The following is a 21,479-nucleotide window of genomic DNA, read 5'->3' on the forward strand; positions in this document are numbered from 1 at the left end:
GATCAAGAAAATGTGGTATATATACAATGGAATTCTATGCCTCCATCAGAAAGAATGACATTGCCCCATTTGTTAGGAAATGGAAAGACTTGGAACAAATTATATTAAGTGAAGTAAGCCAGGCCCAAACAAACATAACCAGTATATATCTAGGATAATCATATGGGACAAGCAGAAAAGGTCAAAAGCTATGTACATATGACCATATAAGATGATGCTAAGTGAAATGAACCCCAGTAGGAACAATCTTTGTTGCTATTGTTTTTAATCTACTATGTGATTTTTTTTGTTTCTCTTGTATGTTCTTCCCACATGGTATAACACCTGTTGCAATTGTATTTGATTCCAGTGCCTTGGATCTTGTATATACATTTTTCTAATTTAGGGAGGGGATGGGAAATAACAAAATACTGAAACAAGGATACAGGTTGATCCATTGTAACAATGAGATGTACAAGACACTCTGTTGAAAATGAACTTTACAACTTGGTGGGGGGAGGGAGGAGTTGTGGAGGTGTGGAGGGAAGGGATGTTAGGGGAAAAACAAAGGAGGGGTAATAATACTCAAAAGGAAATGTACTCATTACCTTACTCCTGTAACTGTAACCCCTTTGTACAATAGCTTTACAATAAAAATCCACCCAATAAAAGAAAAGAAATTAATTTCTATATACAAATATGATTTCCTTTCACTTTTTTTTGTGCTGGTACTTGAATTTGACCTCAGGGCCTGAGAGGTGTCCCTGAGGTATTTTGTTCAAGACTAACACTGTACCACTTTAGTCACAGCTCTACTCCTGTGTTTTTGTTGCTTAATTGGAGATAAGAGTCTCGTGGGCTTTCTTGTCCATGTGGCTTTGAGTTGTGATCCTTAGATATCAGCCTCCTGAATAAGTAGGATTACAGATGTGAACCATTGGTGCTTGGCATAAATTCATTTCTTAACAGTATATGCATGCATATATATATATATATATATATATATACAATTGCTGAAAAGCTTGTTGAAAAGTTTACCCTTTTTTCACAGAATTGTTTTTAATCCTCTGTAAAATCTTGTATGTATATGAGTATATGTTTTATACAAATATGTATATTTTTACACATATGCATATAAATTTACTTATGGAATCTGTTCTGTTCTATTGATCTACTTATCTAACACTGTCTTGATTACTAAAGGTTTGTAATAATTCTTGAAATGTGGTTGTGCAAATCCTCCAAATTAATTCTTATATTTGTCAACTCTTGTTCTTTTTGCCCATTTTCTTGTTCTAATTTCATTTTCCTTCTTCAACTTTATTATTTTTTATCATTGTTTTTTATTTCAACCACTTTTTTCTTATCATATGCATGATCATTTACTTCATCTCTATGAAGAAAATTTGAGAAGGTGCTGGTAAATTATTTAGGTATCTACACTTAGTAAGATAGTGGTGATATTCACGTCATTGCTTATATGATGTGTTTACACAAATCAACAGTCTCTAGAAATTGATATACAGCTACTTAACAAGTTGTCCCTTCCCCTATATCCTCATGACAATGGAAAAATCAAACATAGTTTACTTTCATATAACATGGAAAACAGAATCTTTTCACTCTCCTACTCAGTTCTATCAAGTTTGTTGAGTGCTTTTTTTTTTGTCGGTTGTGGGGCTTGAACTCTGGGCTGGATGCTGTCCCTGAGCTCCTCAGCTCAAGGCAACTGCTCTACCACTTGAGCCACAGCACCACTTCCATGAGTTTTTCACATCTAGAAGAACACTCATCATTTTGACAATCTGTAGAACATTGTGCTGATCCATCACCATGGTATCACACTAAATGTAACTAGTGCATAGCAAGTAAAAACATCTTAGATGGCTAAGTATGACCCATGCAGGACAACAGTTGTAAAAATTCAGACTCCATCCATACTAGTGAAGTCTGTAGAGATATGCTGATTCAGATATGTTTGAGTTATCTTCTTAAAACAAAGACAGTTGTTAACCTTGAGCCATTCAACCACTTAAAAGATCCAGGCAATTGAACCTCATAAGCTTATGACATATCAAAATGATATCAGAAGATCTGTGCAATTATAGATGTTTGCCTGTTGTCGACCACAACAGGCAAATTGTTATGAAGCATGGCTTCTATCTCTGCTATCTTTCATTTGAAAAAAAGAGCTCCTGACCTGCTGTTTGGTCTTGGTAGGAGATAACAAGTGATTATGTGCCTTCCCCCCAAATCCTTATCATAAACAGTTTGTCTTAGTGAAACAAACTACTGGATATGGGCTGTACTATTCCTTTGTTAAATGGAATGTTAAGTACAAGAGCAGACGAAGACAGGAGTGGATTGGAGCAGCTTAATGACATCCTGATGCTATTGACTTTTTCTGCTTCATTACCTGTAAACAGTGTATTTCTGGTTTATAGATGAGTCTGTCTACAAGAATGGCATAGCTGGAAGTTGATGGATCAGCTATTGCATTGCAGCTCTATTCAGGAGTGCTCCTGAAAGGCTGTGGGTGAAGTGAAACCCTCCCAGTGAGCAGAAATTTCAGGAAATACATTGAGTTGTTTGCTTTGTTAGGAAGAAGAATTGTCCTACTTTAGATTTATATTGGTTCATATAATGGTTCCAATGGCTGGGTGAGTAAACTGATAATCTTGGACTAGGAAAGAAAACAATAGGAAAACTGGTGATAAGGAAGCCTGGAGGGTAGGTATGTATATGGAATTCTAGGAATGGACACAGATGGGGAGAGATATGAATGCTGACCATAGGAAAGGACAGTAAAAAGTAGAAAATAAATAAGCTATGGGTATTCATTCTTTGGCTCTTTTGTTCTGAGCCATGTGCTGGTCATTACAATGTTACTGTTTCTAAGCCCACAGCTCCTATTATGGTGAGCTTCCGGACTGATTCATATTCCTCTATACCCTTTCCCAGCTTGTGGATTTATTTATTGACATTTTGTGCCAGTCTTGGGGCTTGAACTCAGGGCCTGGGTGCTTTCCTGAGCTTTATTGGTCAAGGCTACCAATTGTGCTACAGATCTACTTCCAGCTTTTATGGTGCTTAATTAGAGATAGAGTCTCACAGAGTTTTCTACTTGGGCTTGCTTAGAACTGCAGTCATCATGTATCAGTCTCCTGAATAGCTAGCATTATGGCATGAGCCACCTAAGCCCAGCTTGTGGGTTTATTTAATGGGTCCCCACTCTCACAGTCCTTAGGCTCCTTCATCATCTATGTACCTAGATATATGTTAGTTTCTCAGTGCTTGGAGATTTTCTTTTTTTTTTTTTTTTAATTTCTAGTTTGATTTCATTGTAGTCAGAAAACATGATGTACTAGTTTATCCCCTTTGCATTTGTTTCATTAGCTAGCATAATCTCAAGGGATACTTGTAAAAAAAAGTAGTTGAAATAAAAGACAATAATAATAAAACGATAATAAAAAGATGCTTTTAAAAAGGAAAATGAAATGAGAACAAGGGGCAAAAAAGAATAATTTGGAGGATTTGCTCAACCATATTTCAATAATTATTACAAACCTGTGGTAATCAAGACAGTGTTGTAGTGGAAGGTAGATAAGTAGATCAATGAAACAGAAAAGATTTCAGGAATAAATTCATATACATATGTGTAGAAAGAATATACATATTCATGTAAAACAATTAACCACTGAAAATCAAGAAGTGGAAGTGTGGCTCAAGTGACAGAGCATTAGCCTTGAGCAATAACTCTAAGCAAATGTACAAGGCCCCTGAGTTCAAGCTCCAGTACTGACACACGAAAAAATGTTTGACATTAAAAAAAAAAGAAAATTGAGCAAGCTGGACCTTGTGGCACATACCCACCATCCAGGAGGTGAGGCAGGTAAGTTATAGTCTAGTTTGGGTTATATGGTGAGACCTACCTCAGAAAAACAAACAAAAACAATTGAACAAGAAAAGCACATACATGATTTGATTCAGCAGGATGTCACAATAGTATGGATAATTGTGAAATTAGTCAAACTTTTCTACAAGGAAAAATTCTTTTAACTCCTCATCAGGTCTTTGTGAAAATACTATTTATACAGTAAAAATGAGAAGGGAGCATACAGAAGGCTCCTAAAGGAGTTTTATATAATTCAGGATTGCTACCTGGTTCCCCGCCCCTTTCTCTGTATGGCCAGTGGATGAAAAGTGGTCTACATGACAGCAGTTCAGTAAAGCAGTTCAGAAAAAATTTGGAAGGGTTCCTTCCATTTCTATTTTATGGAATACTTTGAGGAATACTAGTGTTAGTTCTTTGAAGATCTGGTAGAATTCAACAGTGAATCTATCCAATTCTAGGCTTTTCTTTATTGGCAGACTATTATTACTGCTTCAATTATATTGCTTATCATGGTTTTGTTAAGGTCGTTTATATGCTTTCAGTTCAGTTTTTGAAAGATTATGTCTAAAAATTATTCATTACTTTTAGATTTACCAGTTTATTAAAATACATATTTTCAAAATATTCCTTAATGATCCTATGAGTTCTAGTGGCATCTTTTGTATTATCCCTCTTTTCATCTCTAATTTTATTAAATTGAGTCCCTTACTTTGGTTAGTTTAAATAAGGCTTTGCCAATCTTGTTTATCTTTTTGAAAGATCAGCTCTTTGTTCATTGATTCTTTATATTGTTCTTTTAGTCTCCACTTCATTAATATCCACCCTAGTATTTATTATTCTTTCCATTTAGTAATTATTGATTGCCTTGTTCTTGTTTTCTTAAGGCCCAAAAGTGTATTATTAATTATTCACTAATTTATGGGACTTTTCTTTGAAGTCACTTATCAGTTTTAAAACCAGAGTTTTCATTTTTTTCTTTTATTTCCACCATTTCAATATGTCCAATTTTTAAAGAACTATGAAATTTTGGGGGAGCCATGTTGCCGTTACATAAATCAGGTAAAGAGTACATTTCTTTTTAGACAATGTCACCCCTTCAAGCCTTGCTCTCTCTCAGTTTTCCCTTCCATCCCCACCTACAAGATATATAGTTCATTTTTAACGTGCTGTCTTGTGAGCACTACTGCTGTATTTTTTTGGGGGGGTATTCAGGTAAGGGGTAGGTTTATTCAGCAGACCTGCTGGGACCAGGCCAGGTTGGCACTCCACGCGGCTGGCAAAAGAGCACTGTTATCCTGCCCATGCAATTGTAACCCCTCTGTACAGTATGTTCACAAATAAAACAAATTTAAATTAAAAATAAAAAAAGAGCACTGCTGTATTTCTTTACCTATTATCCCTCCATTTCTGTGCCCCTCCTTACCCTGCCGAAGACAGATAAATAAATAAGACAAAAAGAAAATAAAAACAGCAACGAAGAAAGAAACTCTTGTTTCCATGTCCCTGAGTTAATTTTGATGAATATTTTCAATATGACTAGATGTACATATGTATTGTGCCTATGTTTTCCTCTCCTAAGAATATCCTCCTTTGGTCTAACTGTGTGTGGATGCATGGAGTCCTGTATTATTTATCATGCCCCAGTGTATTTTAGACCTAGCTTCCACATATGAGTGTAAACATGAGCCATTTCTCTCTCTGAGGTTGGCTTACCTCACTTACCATGATTTGTTTTAGATCCATCCATTTCCATAAAAATAAAATAATATTATTTTTCTAATGGCTGTGTAAAATTCCATTGTGTATAGGTACCACAAGTTTTGGATCCACACATCTACTGTGGGACATCTGGGCTATTTCCGTAACTTTGCTATTATGAAAAGTGCAGCAATGAACATGGATGTGCAATTGTCTTTAGGGTATCCTGGCTTGTGGTATTTTGGGTAGATGCCAAGAGTGAGTGGTATGGCTAGGTCATAGGGAAGGTCTGTATTTAGATTTTTTTTAAGTTTTATTTTTTATTGTGAAAATACTGTACAGAGGGGTTACAATTACACGGACAAGATAATGAGTACATTTCTTATCAAGCATTGTAGTCTCTTCCTTTGTTTCCCTTTCCCATCCCTTCCCATCCTCCCCCCGCCCCCATCCAGTCCTCCCCGCTCCCCCCCCACCAAAGTTGTAAAGTTCGTTTTTGACATAACGACTTGTACTTCTCATTGTTGCAATGGGTCCACCTGTATCCCTATTTAAACAATTTGTTTTTTCCCTTCCCCTCCACAAATTATACCAACATCAAATACAGTGAAAGCAGGGGTTATACTGTGGGAGAGGGACATACAAAGCAACAAAGAAATTATCTTATAAATGCGTTAGAAACAATCACATGAAAGAAAAAAAACATTTGAATACATATCTTAGGGTTCATTTCCCTAATATCACCTTATCTGACCTTTTCTGCTTGACTCAGACATATACTAGATATTGGGAATAAGGGAAACCATGGGACCTATGTTTCTTTGGGCTTGGCTTACTTCACTTAATATAATTTTTTCCAAGCCTTTCCATTTCCTAACAGGTTGGGCAATGTCATTCTTTCTGATGGAGGCATAGAATTCCATTGTATATATAGCACATTTTCTTGATCCATTCATCTACTGAGGGGCATCTGGGTTGGTTCCATATCTTAGCTATGGTAAATAATGCTGCAATAAACATTGTTGTGCTGGTAGCTTTAGTGTGGTCTTGTTTGTAATCATTTGGGTAAATGCCCAAAAGTGGGATTGCTGGATCATAGGGGAGCTCTATGTGGAATCTTTTGTATTTAGATTTTTGAGGAACCTCCAGACTCTTGTCCATGGTGGTTGTACTAGTTTATATTTCCACCACTAGTGCAATAGGGTTCCTTTTCCCCCACATCACCACCAATATTTATTATTGTTGGATTTCACGATGTTGGCCAATATACTTGGGGTGAGGCAAGGGATGATGAACATTTCCTCATGTGTTTCTTTGTCATTCTTACCTCTTCTTCTGAGAAGTCTCTCTTTATCTCCTTAGTTGTTGGTTTACTAGCTTTGGGAGGGGTTAGTTTCATGAGATTCCTTGTGTATTTTGGATATTAGGCCTTTGTCGGACGTATTGTTGGTAAAGATTTCCTCCCAGTCTGTTGGCTGTCTTTGTAATTTAGTAACTATGTCCTTCACTGTGCAGAATATTGTTTTTTTTACTTATTTTGATGTAATTCCATTTGTCAAGTTTCTCTCATATCTGCTGTGCCCATGGGACTCTTCAGAAAGTTTCTGCCTATGCCTATTAGTTCTAGTGTCTTTCTCACTGCCTCTTGCAGTAATTTTAAAGTTTCTTGTCTGGAATTGAGGTGTTTGTTCTTTGAGTTGAAATTAGTACATGGTGACAATCTGGAATCCACTTTCAGTTTTCTACATATGGATGCCCAGTTTTCCCAAACTAATTATTGAAGAGGTTATTTTTTCCCACTGTGTATCTTTGGTTGCCTTTCTTTTTTGTATTTCTTGTGCTTGTAAATTATGATTAGGACATCTATTGTGATGGATATGTTTTAAATTTCACTGGAGTCTTTTTGGTGAGCAGCCTTCTATGAGAGCTCAATCTCCAGCACTTCTCAGAAAGATAAAATGAATCGTTATAACATATGCAGAGCTACAGTAAAAATCAATTAAAGATAGCCGTTATATCATTTAGAACCAAAAAATGTTGTTGTTTGTCTTTGGGTTTTTAAATTTTTTTTTTAAGGGAAGCCGATAGGGGATGCAGAAAGGGAGGGAGGAAGAGTGAAAAAATGTAGTCATGGTGTTCAGTAAAAATTAACTATGCAATTTGTGGGCAGGGATGGGAGCAGGAAAATGGGGGAAAGCAAAGGAAGGGGTGACATTATCCAGAAAAGAAATGTACTCATTACCTGACTTTTGATATGGCAATCCCTCTTTACAATACCTTAATAACAACAATAAAATCATATTAAAAAGAAACATAAAATGAAAATAGCAATAATACTGTAGAATAAACAATAGAGTTAAAACCAACTTATTGTAAATATAATACTAAATGAATTAAACAAATGGATAAAGAAAGAAGCAAGGCTATAAGAAAGAAAAGGTAAAGAATAATGTGAAGAAGAGACTAAGAGAAGGAGATAAAAAAATCTGACTGCAGCTGGGCGCTGGTGGCTCATGTTGTAATGCTCACTACTCAAGATGCTGAGATCTGAGGATTAAGATTGGAAGTCAACTTGGGCAGGAAAGTCCATGAGACTCTTATCTCTAGTTACCCACCAAAAGCCAGAAGAGAAGCAGTGGTTCAAGTGGTAGAGTACCAGTTTTGAGCAAAAAAAAAAAAAAAGCTAAAGGAACAGCATCCAGACCCTGAGTTCAAGCTCCAGTACTGGCACAAAACAAACAAAAACCCCAAAAGTTAAAAAAATAAAATGAACACAGTATTACAATACATAAAAAGGAAAAAAAAGTAGAAAAGGAAAGAAATGTTGATAAAACTGACCAGAAGAATGGAGAGGCTACTTTCTGGGTCCTCTCCTATAGGTGGGTAGGTAGCTGGATTTTATTTGAACAGTTCTTATTGTTCCATCTAGTATTGTATGTGGGCTCTGGGCCAGGCTGATCAAGGATACGTTGTCAGCTTCAGGGTTGCAAATCACATGGAAAGTTTCCCTTCTTTGTGTAGTAAGAATTGCTTCTGGCCCCAATGAACTTTGTAGCCTATGGGTGGGGCAAATTCCCACTTGCTCCTGAGGCTGCCAAGTTTGTGCACCCAAAGGTCACAATTGTTTAAGTCAGGGGGTATCTTGGAGTCTCCTGGAGAGTGGGGGAAGCAAACAGAGTACTGATTTCTTCACTGGAGGGGGACAACGAAAGGAGCCTGGCAGTCTGCCCACCAGTCTCAGTGTTTTCACATTTCACAACCTTATAGGAGGGGAGAGGCTGAGAAAATTGGGTGGCCTGGATAGCTGAGGCGATCCATTGACAGAGGAAGGGGCCATCAATCACAGTCAGAGCATCTTGATGTTTAAACTTCTCAGAGGGTTTATGTCTAGGCAGACATGCTTCTCCATGATTGTCTTTTTTGTACATGACAGCACTGAGGCTTGAACACACTGAGACCTTATGCTCTTGTTTGGCTTTTTTTTTTTTTTGCTTAAGGCCAGCACTCTAACATTTGAGCCACAGCACTACTTCTGGCTTTTTACTGGTTAATTGAACATAAGAGCCTCATGGATATTCATACCTGGGTTGACTTTGAACTATGATTCTCAGATCTCAGTCTCTTGAGTAGCTAAGATTACAAGTGTGAGCCAATGGTGCCCTGATCTCTTGCTCTTCCCCCCCACCCAACATTTCTGTGATCTCTTCGGGTATTAGTCTCGTGTTTTTTAATTCAACAAACCTTCATCACTTCTCCTTGCCAGGCTGATTAGACTCATTTCCTACCAGCTGGTCCACTGGGCAAATCACACATCATGTCCAGGGCTGGTAGAAGTGTTTTAGTCCTGAAAGTAAATATGTCAGTTGCAATATGCAAAATTGAAAAGAGTAAATGTGAAATCATATTTTGAAATGTAATATAAGGTTAATTTTATCTTTCAATTTAGAATCCATGAAGATTGAAATATCCATTACATTTTATGTGTCTGCATATTAAATTTCCTCACATCATGAAATATCTCAAGTCAATAGTATTTCTTCTTCTTCTTCTTTTTTTTTTAGTGAGGCTTGAACTCGGGGCTTGGGTGCTCTCCCTGAGGTTTTGGGCTAAAGGCTAGTGCTCTACCATCTGAACCATGGCTATACTGTGGCTTTTTGATGGTTAATTGGAAGCAAGAGTCTCATGGACTTTCCTTCCCAGGCTGGTTTTGAACTGTGATCCTCATATGTCAGCCATCAAAGTAGCTAAGATTACAGGTGTAAGTAACTGACACCAGCAGCAGTATTTCTTATTGCTGAAAAAAAATCCTACCCAGTTTCAAGCAGGATAAGCGAGTTGTAGAGAAGTATTTTCAAAAAGCAAAGCTCTCACAATCTTGTTGATTCTTCAGTACAAAGCTGATTGGAGAGGTAGATGCATTTCAGTTTGTTTGAAAACTTGTGGAGAAGCCAGGCTCTGGTGACTCATTCTGTAATTCTTGCTACTCAGGAGGCTGAGATCTGAGAATTGTGGTTTGAAGCCAGCCAAGGTAAAACAAAAAACCATGCGAGACTCTTAGCTCCAATTATTTACAAAAGTAGAGTTGTGGTTCAAATGGTAGAGCACCAACTTTGAGCAAAAAAAAAAAAACCAGGGAGAGTGAGAAGTCCTGAGTTCAAGCCCCAGTATTAGGACACACACACACACACACACACACACACACACACACACACACACACACACTATCACCACCACTACCACCGTCACCATCACTACCACCAATAACAAAAACAAGGTTGTTTAACCTTGTGGAGTGGAGTAGGTTTTCCAAAGGAAGAAAACCCAAAGTCCTCTATGGAGACCTGTGTGTGGACTTGGCTCTGACTTTCAAGAGACTATGGGTTTCAGCATGCATGGAGCCTTTCAAACTTTTTTTAATTAAAGAAATCATCTCCACATAGTTGTACAAAAAGATTTCAATTTAACATGTCCATTTACGAGCAAGGCATCTGGATCAGAGTCCCATTATACTTCCATTATACTCTCCCTCAGCTATTCCATCCAAACTGTCTCCACAAGCTTTATAGTTCCATTTTTACATATGTATATTAAGTAACAGGACAGTCAGTATACACTACCATTCTTCTCTCCATTTTTCCATATCCTTTACAAAGATTAAAAAAACTGAATCATCCTCTATATTTTAATTGTGTATCTGAAATTTTTCATGTTTAATTACTTTAAAAGAATATTTCTTTCAGTCCACTCTAAACAATTTTAGTGTGTGTGCAAGTCCTGGAGTTTGAACTCAAGGCCTGGGTTCTCTCCTTGAGCCATTGTGCTCAAGGCTAGAGCTCTACCACTTGAACCATAGCTCCACTTCTGGATTTGTTTGGAGTAGTTAATTGGAGATAAAATTAGTTCATGCATCTGGGTGCTGGTTGCTCATGTCTATAATCCTAGCTACTCAGGAGGCTGAGGTGTGAGGGTTATGGTTCAAAGCCAGGCTGAGCAGGAAGGTCTGTAAGACTCTTTTTTAAAAAAAATTGTGCAAATACCATACAGAAGGGTTACAATTACATGGGTAAGGTAATGAGTACATTTCTTATCAAGCATTGTTGCCTCCTCCTTTGTTTCCCCTTACCATCCCTTCCCATTTCCACCCCCCCCTGCCAAAGTTGTAAAGTTCTTTTTTTGACATAACGTCTTGTACATCTCATTGTTGCAATGGGTCCACCTGTATCCCTATTTAAACAATTTGTTTTTTCTCTTCCCCTCCACAAATTATACCAACATCAAATACAGTGAAAACAGGGGTTATACTGTGGGGGAGGGACATACAAAGCAACAAAGAAATCATCTTATAAATATGTTAGAAAAAATCGCAAGAAAGAAAAAACATTTGAATCCTTATCTTGAGGTTCATTTCGCCTAACATCAACTTTGTAAGACTCTTATCTCCAATTAACCACCAAAAAACCAAAAGTGAAGGTGTGGTTCAAGTGGTCGAGCATCATCCTTGAGCAAAAAAACGTAAGCAACCAGAGCTCAGGTCCTGGGTTCAGGCCCCATTACACACAAAAATAAGTTTATATATTCATATAGCAATATTATAACTTATTACTAGGGTGATACAGCATTAAGCAATACTACTCTTCCTGTTTTTTCATTTATAAAGAGTTAAACATTCAGAAATAGCAGTAGATGTGAATGAAAGGGCATTTTGTTATGACAATGTTCCTTAGTTCTTTCAACTCCTTTGAAACATGCTAAAAATCACATACTAAACGAACATCAGAATTATTCATAATTATTTAACAGCTGTTTATTTCCTAGTACTACCATCACCTACTTTCTCAATACTAAAATGAGTATTTGAACTCTCCCCTTTGTTGAGTGCCTGGAGGTTTTTGACCCTGTAGGAGAAGTACACTAGGTTAAGATTTTGGATTGCTGGTAGGTTTGCCTTTCTGTTGTAAGAAGAAAAGATTGTGAAATGTGAGTTGATGAAGGAGAATGGTTTTAGGAATAAGTAAACACAAGTTGAGAATGTAAAAATTGATTGTCATGTTCCCACAAGCCCTTTAAAAGATCTTTGAACCACCAGAAGTAACAATAGTAATAGGTTGAAGAATATACTCCTAATGGAAACATTTAACTCTCAGATAATCAATACAGAAAAAGCATTTGGTTTTCCAAAGTGTGTTCTCTCATGTGTTTCCTGCTAGTATCCAGTATTCAAGGTTGGCAGGGACTGATTGCTGGTGGTAGATAAGGAACATGCAGCCAAGAAAAAGGGAAGAGTGATTTGCCCAGAACATCACAGCAATCTCTGTCTATCAGCAATTTCTCTCTCATTCATTCTCTATTTCTTGTAATGGTCCTGGACACTGCCTTTAGTTTTTTTGTTCAGTGTTAGTGCTGTACCACTTGAGCCACAGCTGCACTTCCAGTGGTTTATTTTGCTTGATAATTAGAGATAAAAGTCTCATGGACTTTCCTACCCTGGCTGGCTTTGAACTGGGACTCTCAGATCTCAGCCTCCTGAGTAGCTAGAATAACAAGTATGAAATACCAATGCCCAGCTAGCAATCTCTTACTCTTTCAGACACTGTGAAAGCTACAACCCCATTTCATCCCCTAAAACCCAGCAGTTTTCCCATAATCTGGAGGAACCACAACCCATGAGACAAGGCTAGGGGCACAGGACCACTTTGAAGCTCCTCCCTTGAAACCCTATCTCCTGGCTGTCAGAATACCACTTGTCTTTCCCCTAATTCTCTGGCAGTGCCTTTCCAAGCTCCTCATTGCTATAGTGCTCTGCTTCTACACCCCCAAGGTCCTAACAGATCCTGAGAGAGGTCTTACCATCATGTGATGGTAGAAAAAAGACCTGAGGACAGGCCTGAGAAATGAAATAGAAGCTCCTCTGGAGGCTATGAGACTCAAGAGTACTGGAGAAAAAGTCATCTTGGGGCCTCCACAGCAATAGAGAGCTTGTCAGAGCTAGAGAGACAGAACATTAAATGACTCCATATAATGATTTGTATCCTGTATCAACCTGCCAGCACCTCCTAAATCTTTCATATCTTCAGCTGTTTTTCAGTAAATAAATTACAAATATTAAGTTAATTGTAATTACATTTTAGCCAATTGGCCCTTAAATTGCATAAAGAGTAAAATTTATACAGTGCAAAAAATCCTATCACCCCAAATAAAGAAAGTGCACAAAATCTTCAGATTATCCCTCTGGCCTCTCTTCAGTTTTGTCTGAAAGAAGATGAAAGGGGTAAGTAATAAACCTACTATTCATTTTTTGTTGTTGTTGTTGGCCAATCCTGAGGCTTGAACTCAGGGCCTGGGTGCTATCCCTGGGCCTCTTTGTACTCAACGCTAGCACTCTACCACTCGAACCACAGTGCTACTTCTGCTTTTTTCTGAGTAGTTTATTGGAGATCATAGTGTCTCAGCCTTTCTGTCCCAGGATGGCTTTGAACCATGATCCTCAGATCCCAGCCTCCTAAATAGCTAGGATTACAGGCATGAGTCACAGGAGCCCGGCAAAACTACTATTCTTGATATTTAAGAATGCAAAAGATTGTTCCTTGATAAACGTCTCACATTAGAATGATGACAGAAGGGAGGCAGGGAAGAGTTGAGGGGAGAGTGAGGGGAAAAAAGGAGAATGAAGATAGATGGCGAAGAAGAAACAATCCAAAAGTTCGTATGGAATAATAGAAGACCCCCAATAGCAAAAACAATCCTTAGCAGGAAGAACAGGGCTGGAGGAATATCAATACCAAACTTCAAACTCTATTACAAAGCCATAGTAATAAAAACAGCTTGGTACTGGCACAAGAACAAGACTGAGGACCAATGGAATAGAACTGAAGACCCAGAAATGAACCCAAGGTCCTATGGCCACCTAATCTTTGATAAGGGAGCAAAAAAACAGGATGGAAGAAATACAACCTCTTCAACAGATGGTGCTGACAGAATTGGCTATACACGTGCAGAAAATGGAAGTAGGATCTGTATATATCACCATGCACCAGAATCAACTCCAAATGGTTCAAAGACTTCAATGTAAGATCAGATACCATGAAAATACCGGAAGGAAAAGGGCAAACACTAGAGCTCCTTGGCACAGGTTGAAACTTTCTTAATAAAGACCCAGAGACACAACAAATAAAAAAAACAGTTGGATAAATGAGATTGCATTAAACTGAAGAGTTTCTGCATAGTAAAGGACATAGCTAGCAAGATAAATAAAAAGCCCACAGATTAGAAGATCTTCACTAGCCAGCAGCTAAGGGCCTTATATCTAAAATATACTTAGACCTCAAAACATCCCCCCAAAACAAGTCTTCAAAGAAACAACCACCCCATTAACAAGTGGGCTGAAGACTTAAAGAAAGACTTCTCTGAAGAGGAAATAAGGATGGCCAATAGACACACGAAGAAATATCCAACATCTCTGGCCAGAAAAGAAATGCAAATAAAAACCACATTGAGATTCCACCTCACTCCAGCTAGAATGGTCATTATCAAGAAATCTAGCCTGGCGCCGGTGGCTCATGCCTGTAATTGCAGCTACTCAGGAGGCTGAGATCTGAGGATCATGATTCAAAGCCAGTCCAGGCAGGAAAGTCTGTGAGACTCTTATCTCCAATAAACCACTCAGAAAACTGGAAGTGGTGCTGTGGCTCAAGTGGTAGAGCGCTAGCCTTGAACTGAAGAGCCAAGGGACAGTGCCCAGGCCAGAGTTTAAGTCCTACGACTGACCAAAAAAAAAAAAAAAAAAAAAAGAAAGAAATCTAATAACAACAGATGCTGGAGGGGATGTGGCCAAAAGGGATCCTACTACATTGTTGGTGGGAGTGTAAACTTGTTCAACCACTCTGGAAAGCCATATGGAGGTTCCTCAAAAGACTAAACATAGAGCTCCCCTATGACCCAGCAATCCCACTACTGGGCATTTACCCAAGTGACCACAGACTAGCCTGCACTAATGCCACCACCACAAACATGTTCATTGCAGCATTATTTACCATAGCTAAGATATGGAACCAACCCAGATGCCCCTCAGTAGATGAATGGATCATGAAAATATGGTATATATACACAAAGGAATTCTATGCCTCCATCAGAAAGAATGACATTGCCCTATTTGTGAGGAAATGGAAAGACGTGGAAAAAATTATGTCAAGTGAAGCAAGAAGCATAGGTTGAAGCTTTCCCTCATTTGTAATAACTAGAATATGTCTATGATAGTCTTAGTAGAAGATCACAATAACCCAATCACTAAGTGTATATGACCATATATAATGAAGCATATAAAAATGAACTCCAAGAAGGGAAAACAAAAGGTTTTTATTATGTACTGTTCACAGTATTTCTATTTTTTAAGTTTTCTGTACCCTTTGTCTTGTATATAAGTTTATCTGATTCATGGAAGGGAAAGGGAATCAAGAGACAACAGGACAAAGGATGAACTAATGCAACAAGGACACCATGTTGGAAGAGAACTTACAACTTGAGGGGAAGGGGAGTGGGGAGGGGAAAGCAGGAGAAAATAAAAAAGGGGCTAACAGTGTTCAAAAAGAAATGTACTCATTACCTTACTTATGCAACTGTAACCCCCCTGTTCATCACCTTTACAATAATTTTAAAAAAGATGGAAAATCAGATTTAAACCAATATATAACTGCTAAATGTGATATGATTTCCTTAAAGAAAGTGATAAAATACCAGATTAAGAGAAATTTCCTGTTTATCATTATCAGGGTTCATATCTCAAATGACAGTCTGAACACATTGCTACCAAAACTGTCTTCTGAAGTCTCCCTGTGTGTGTGTGTGTGTGTGTGTGATGGTACTGGGGGTTTGAACTCAGGGCTTTGTACTCTTGCTCAGCTTTTTTGCTCATGGCTGGTGGTTTAACACTTGAGCCATGCCTCCAGGCTGGCATTTACTGGTTCCCAAAGTATTTCCTGATGCCCAAATTTAAAGCAAGTTTTCAAGTTCCAAGACAAAATCAATTTCAATAATCCAAATCTAAAAGCCCCACTCAATTTTATATAGATTGTCAAATATCTATAAATGCTTTCACTTGACAGTGTAGCTACAAAAGTATCTACTCACAATGCAGACAAAAACTTCCCATTTGCTTGTGCAATATTTCTCTATGATAAATCCTGTGACTAAAATCTCTCCTGAATCAAACTGGAGAAATTAGGAACAAATTTTTGCAGACAGTCTCTTATTCAGACAGTCTCTTATTCAGTTAGGAATTAATGAGGAAAAATATTTTACTTAGAATGCAAATAATACAAATACAGACTTTGGTAGTGTTTGCAAATAAGGTGCAAGCAATATTTATTCAAGCTTGCAGCAAAGCATGCACACTTCTAGGTTGCACTCCCTGCCTGTCTTCTGCATAATGACCCTCAAATAGCATGTGATGTTCTTTCTGTTAACAATGAAGCATTTGTCATGCAATTGTACTCTTGCTTTGGCAAGAGTACAATTTTGTCCTACTCAAAGTGAGCAATTAATAGATTTCAAAATGGTTGTTGATGGCATCTATTATTATTCAGTTCTCATATATTCAAAAATCTGTTGGCTCCTATTAATAAATAAAATTGAGAAAATCTTTAGTTTATTTAAAGGGTTGAAATAATATCTTCATTCTGGAAATAAGCCTCAAAATTCTTGAATATTTTAATAACCCATTGAGCAAACCCTACTTACTTCAGGTTCTTACTTTTCAATATTTCTTTGACAAGAGAATTGTGAATTGAAAGAAGACAGTATCATTGAAATAATTCATTGACTAAATGGACTTGATTGCATTAAAGAAAAAAAATTAATGAAAAATTTGTCCATTTAAGTGTCAAGGCTATTATTGAAGCCAATAATGTTACTTATAAACAGGCAGAGAAAATTATTGTCATTACTATCTTTTGAGTGGATTTCATTCCTTGAATAACTTAATACTTTTACATAAGTGTTACTAAATGGCGTTATCGTGTGTAGTTATAAAAAAGGAATAAAAATAAATGATAATGATGCTTCATCAGTGGATGACAGTTTAAAAAAATTATCAGTCAAGAAATGTAATGCAGCTGGGCACTGGTGGTTCACACTTACAATTATAGCGATTTAGGAGGCTGAAATGTGAAGACTGTGGTTCAAAGCCAGCCCAGTCACAAAAGTCCATGGATATTTTTATATACAGTTATCCAGCAAAAAGCTGAAGTAGAGCTGTGGCTCATGTAGTAGAATGGCAGCTTTGAGCAAAAAAGCCAAATGAGAGTGCAAGGCCCTGAGTTCAAGCCCCAGTACCAGCACCAAGAGAAAAAAAATACAAGATCACGAAGACTAGAAAAACGTCTGTAGGATGGTATTATATGTTTTGGCAAATCAAATGTGAAGGAAAATTCTCAGAGTTGTTAACTTTTTTACAAGTATATGTTCTGTCCACTGGCTAATAATGCTAATTTTAGCATGTTTTCTCACTAAAGAATGTTCAACAAACAAAGGAACAAAGTAAGTGTAATCAGTATAGAAGCTCTTCTCCAGTGAAAATTGAACAGACTTGTGCAATTTCATGGAATTTTATAAGCAGAGTTAAAAAGTTATCAATGAAAATCAAATAATCACAGAAAATATCATATATAGGATAAACAGCAAATAATTTTTAGTATAAATGTATCCCATGCAGTATCTATCTCAATGTAAATACTCATAAACAATAAGAAGTCAAAATAACTTGTTCTCATCTATTTTTATTTGTTATATCTAGTATCCTCATTCATAAGGAGAACATGTCCATTTTAGCAGCTAAAACTCTAGAATACATATATAATCTTTGGTATAAAGGTAGCTCTAAGAAATCCCTTTCAATGTTTCTCTTGGAAATATGAAAGTGAATTAAGGCACAATGGGCCTACTTTACTAATATAGCAATATTAGGACAGCAAGGAGCCTGCATGAATTGAGATTAGAGCAGAAACATGTGGAGAGACCTGAATGAGGAAAGTGTATCTTCCAAAACCAGAGAGGAAAAGCACTGGGCATCACGGCACAGGTTATCGAACAGCTGGAGATCAAGAGAATCGAGAAGCCTACCAGGGAAAAGCAGAAACAACCTGCAGCTCTAACTCCAGCTTCCCAGGATCACAGAGGAGTTGGAGTCACAATCACAAGGTAAGCTCAGTAGTGTTGTGACAAAAGACTGGTAATCTCAACTGCACAATAAGCCCACAGTTCTCACAAGTCTTAACTCCAGTGCCAGGATCTGGTACTCCAGTGACTTTCTCCTACATGGCAATCCCACCTTGAAGCAGAAATCTACTTTGTCAGTCTTTCTTCGTATCTGGCAATGCTATAGACAGGCACCATCTTGAGCAGCTTTGAATCTGAGCTACTATGGGGATATGAAAACAAGAAAATGGAGTCAGGGAACACTCAGGGTGGAAAATGGACAAAAAAGGCAACCATAGGTTGCTACCATGGCTCACATATTTAATCCTAGCCACCAGGAGGCTGAGTTCTGAGGATCATGGTTCGAAGCCAGCCCAGGCAGGAAAGTTCTAGCTACTTAGAAGACTGAAATCTTATCTCCAGTTAAGCACCAAGAGGCCAGATGTGGAACTGTGGCTCAGGTGGTAGAGTAGAGCCTTCAGGAAAAAAGCTGAGGGACAGTGCCAAGGCCCTAAGTTCAAGCCTCAGAATTGACACATACCTAAAATAAAATAACAAGAGTCAGAGTGGAAAGAAGGGTTTGGAATCAGTTTTTCCTAATTCAGTATTGTTACCTTCTATTTTATGAGGTCTACTGGAATTTATACATTTTTATTTGGTTGGTTTGAGCATGAGTTTAAAATTTTAGGTCATGTATGAAGCAAAATAAAAACTATATAGTCAGGACCTGGTGGCTCACACCTGTAATTCTTGCTACTCAGGAGGCTGAGATCTGAGGATCACAGGTCAAAGCCAGCCCAGGCCTGAAAGTCCATGAGACTCTTATATCCAATTAACCATCAAAAAGCCAGAGTGGGGCTGTGGCTCAAGTGATAGAGTATCAGCTTTGACTGAAAAAGTTAAGGAACAGACCCCAAGCCTTGAGTTCAAGCAACAGAACATGCATACAAACACGCACGCACACACACACACACACACACACACACACACACACACACACACACACACACACACACAAATTATATAATGAAGTGTTTTTTTCTTTAGACTTATTTATGTTCAACTTTATGCCCTGGTAGCTTGCAATGGACTGCTCTTGTGAATTTTATATACTGTGCAAACATCTGTCTGTGGAATAGTAAGTAAAGAATCAGTCCTCAATGTGCAGTGCATGCCAGTGTTTTGCTCAACTGGAAAAGACGGTATCATCCCTGTTTATGAATAAGAGGAAGGATCATGTTGAGACATACTACTGATATACAACTTTTGCCATCTAAGGTAGATTTAATCTTTTTAATATTTTTATTGTAAAGATACTGTACAGAGGGGTTAAGATTTAATTTCTTAAACTAGCCTATTTGGCTCTTTGTGTTGATTTTCTGTGGAAATTTGATGCATTCAGCCTTCTAAAAAGCATTTTATCAGCCTCTTTTCTGGCTGGAACCATGGAGGGTATTGCTTTTTTTTTTGTGGGTCGTGGGTCTTGAACTCTGGGCCTGGGTGCTGTCCCATCGGCTCTTCTGCTCAAGGTGAGCTCTTCAGCACCACTTCTGGTTTTCTAGTGGTTTATTGGCAGTAAGAGTCTCACAGACTTTCCTGCCTGGGCTGGCTCTGAACTGTGATCCTCAGATCTCAGCCTCCTGAGTAGCTAGGATTACAGGTGTGAGCCATAGGTGCCCGGCAAGGGTGTTGAAGAGAAGAGAAAGAAGGTTCCTATTGTGTCAGAAGCCCTTAAGAAAAAGCGAAGGAATTTCGCTGAGCTGAAAGTAAAGTACCTGAGAAAGAAATGTGCCCCAAAGATGCTTTGAAAGGCAAGGAGGAAGCTCATCTATGAAAAAGCTAAGCACTATCACAAGGAATATAGGAAAATGGCCAGAAAAGCTGGCAACTTCTATGTACCTGCACAACCTAAATTGATGTTTGTTATCAGAATCATGGGCATCAATGTCGTGAGTCCAAAGATCTATAAGGTGTTACAGCTTCTTTGCCTTTCCCAGACAAGGCTTCAATTAAGATGCTGAGGATTGTAGAACCATAGATTGCATAGGGATACCCAAACAAGAAGTCAGCAAATGAGCTCATCTACAAGCATGGTTATGGCAAAAATTAATTAAGAAGTGAATTGCTTTAACAGATAACTTTTTGATTGTTTGATCTCTGAGGAAATATGGCAGTATCTGTATGGAGGATCAGATTTGTGAGATCTTTATTGTTGGGAAATGCTTCAAGGAAGCAAATAACTTCCTGTGGTCCTTCAAGTTATCTTCTCCATGAGGTGGCATGAAGAAGACCATCCTTAAGCTTCCATCTTCTGAGGAGATGCTGACAACAGGGAGGATCAGATCAATAGGCCTTTTAGAAGGATGAACTGAAGTGTCTGTCATGCTATTTTGTGAATAAACAACGGTGCTGGCCAAAAAAAAAAAGTATACCAAATCTTTCTGTATTACCCAGAGAGTAAATGCAAGAAAGGTGAACAGCAGGTAGGATCCAATCCCAGTGGCTGGATTTTCCCTTGGTTAGTTCTATTCACACCAAATGAATACAAGCGCACATGCGTTCGAGTATATACCAGTACTGGGGCTTGAACTCAGGTCTTGGGCTCCGTCTCTTAGTTTTTTAATTCAAGGCTAGCACTCTACCAATTGAACCATACTTCCACTTCTGGCTTTTTGTTGGTTAATTAATTGGAGGTAAGAGTCTCATGGACTTTCCTGTCTGGGCTGGCTTCTAACCATGATTCTCAGATCTCAACCTCCTAAGTAGTTAGGATTACAGGCATGAGCCACCAGTGTCTGGCTCAGTTTTATTCCTTAAGTAGTTAGTGTACTGGAGTTATTAGTTGCTTGAAGTTGGGAAAAGGGCATCTGTTATTATTACATTTCTTGATAATGGCTATTTAACTGGATTGAGGTGGAATCTCAATGTTGTTTTGATTTGCATTTCTTTTACAGCCAGAGATATTGAGTATCTCTTCTTGTGCTTATTGGCCATTCTTACTTCTTTTTCAGAGAAGTCTGTCTTTAAGTCTTTAGCCCACTTATTAATGAGGTTGTTATATCTTTGAGGATTTGTTTTTGGGGGATTTATTTTTTTAAACTTTTTAAAATATTTTTTATGGTAAAGATACTGTACAGAAGGGTTACAGTTACATGAGTAAGATAATGAATATATTTCCTATCAAGCATTGTTACCCCCTCCTTTGTTTTTCCCCCACCAT

At 37.9% G+C, this 21,479-nt stretch overlaps 1 pseudogene; it reads left to right on the forward strand.

Annotated features, from left to right (window-relative positions):
• Window positions 1-18,085: 18,085 nt before the first annotated feature.
• On the forward strand, window positions 18,086-20,631 carry LOC106000522 (annotated as a pseudogene).
• The last annotated feature ends 848 nt before the right edge of the window (window positions 20,632-21,479 follow it).

Source organism: Dipodomys ordii, unplaced genomic scaffold (assembly GCF_000151885.1).
Source record: "Dipodomys ordii isolate 6190 unplaced genomic scaffold, Dord_2.0 Scaffold221, whole genome shotgun sequence".
In the NCBI taxonomy this organism is placed as follows: Eukaryota; Metazoa; Chordata; class Mammalia; order Rodentia; family Heteromyidae; genus Dipodomys; species Dipodomys ordii.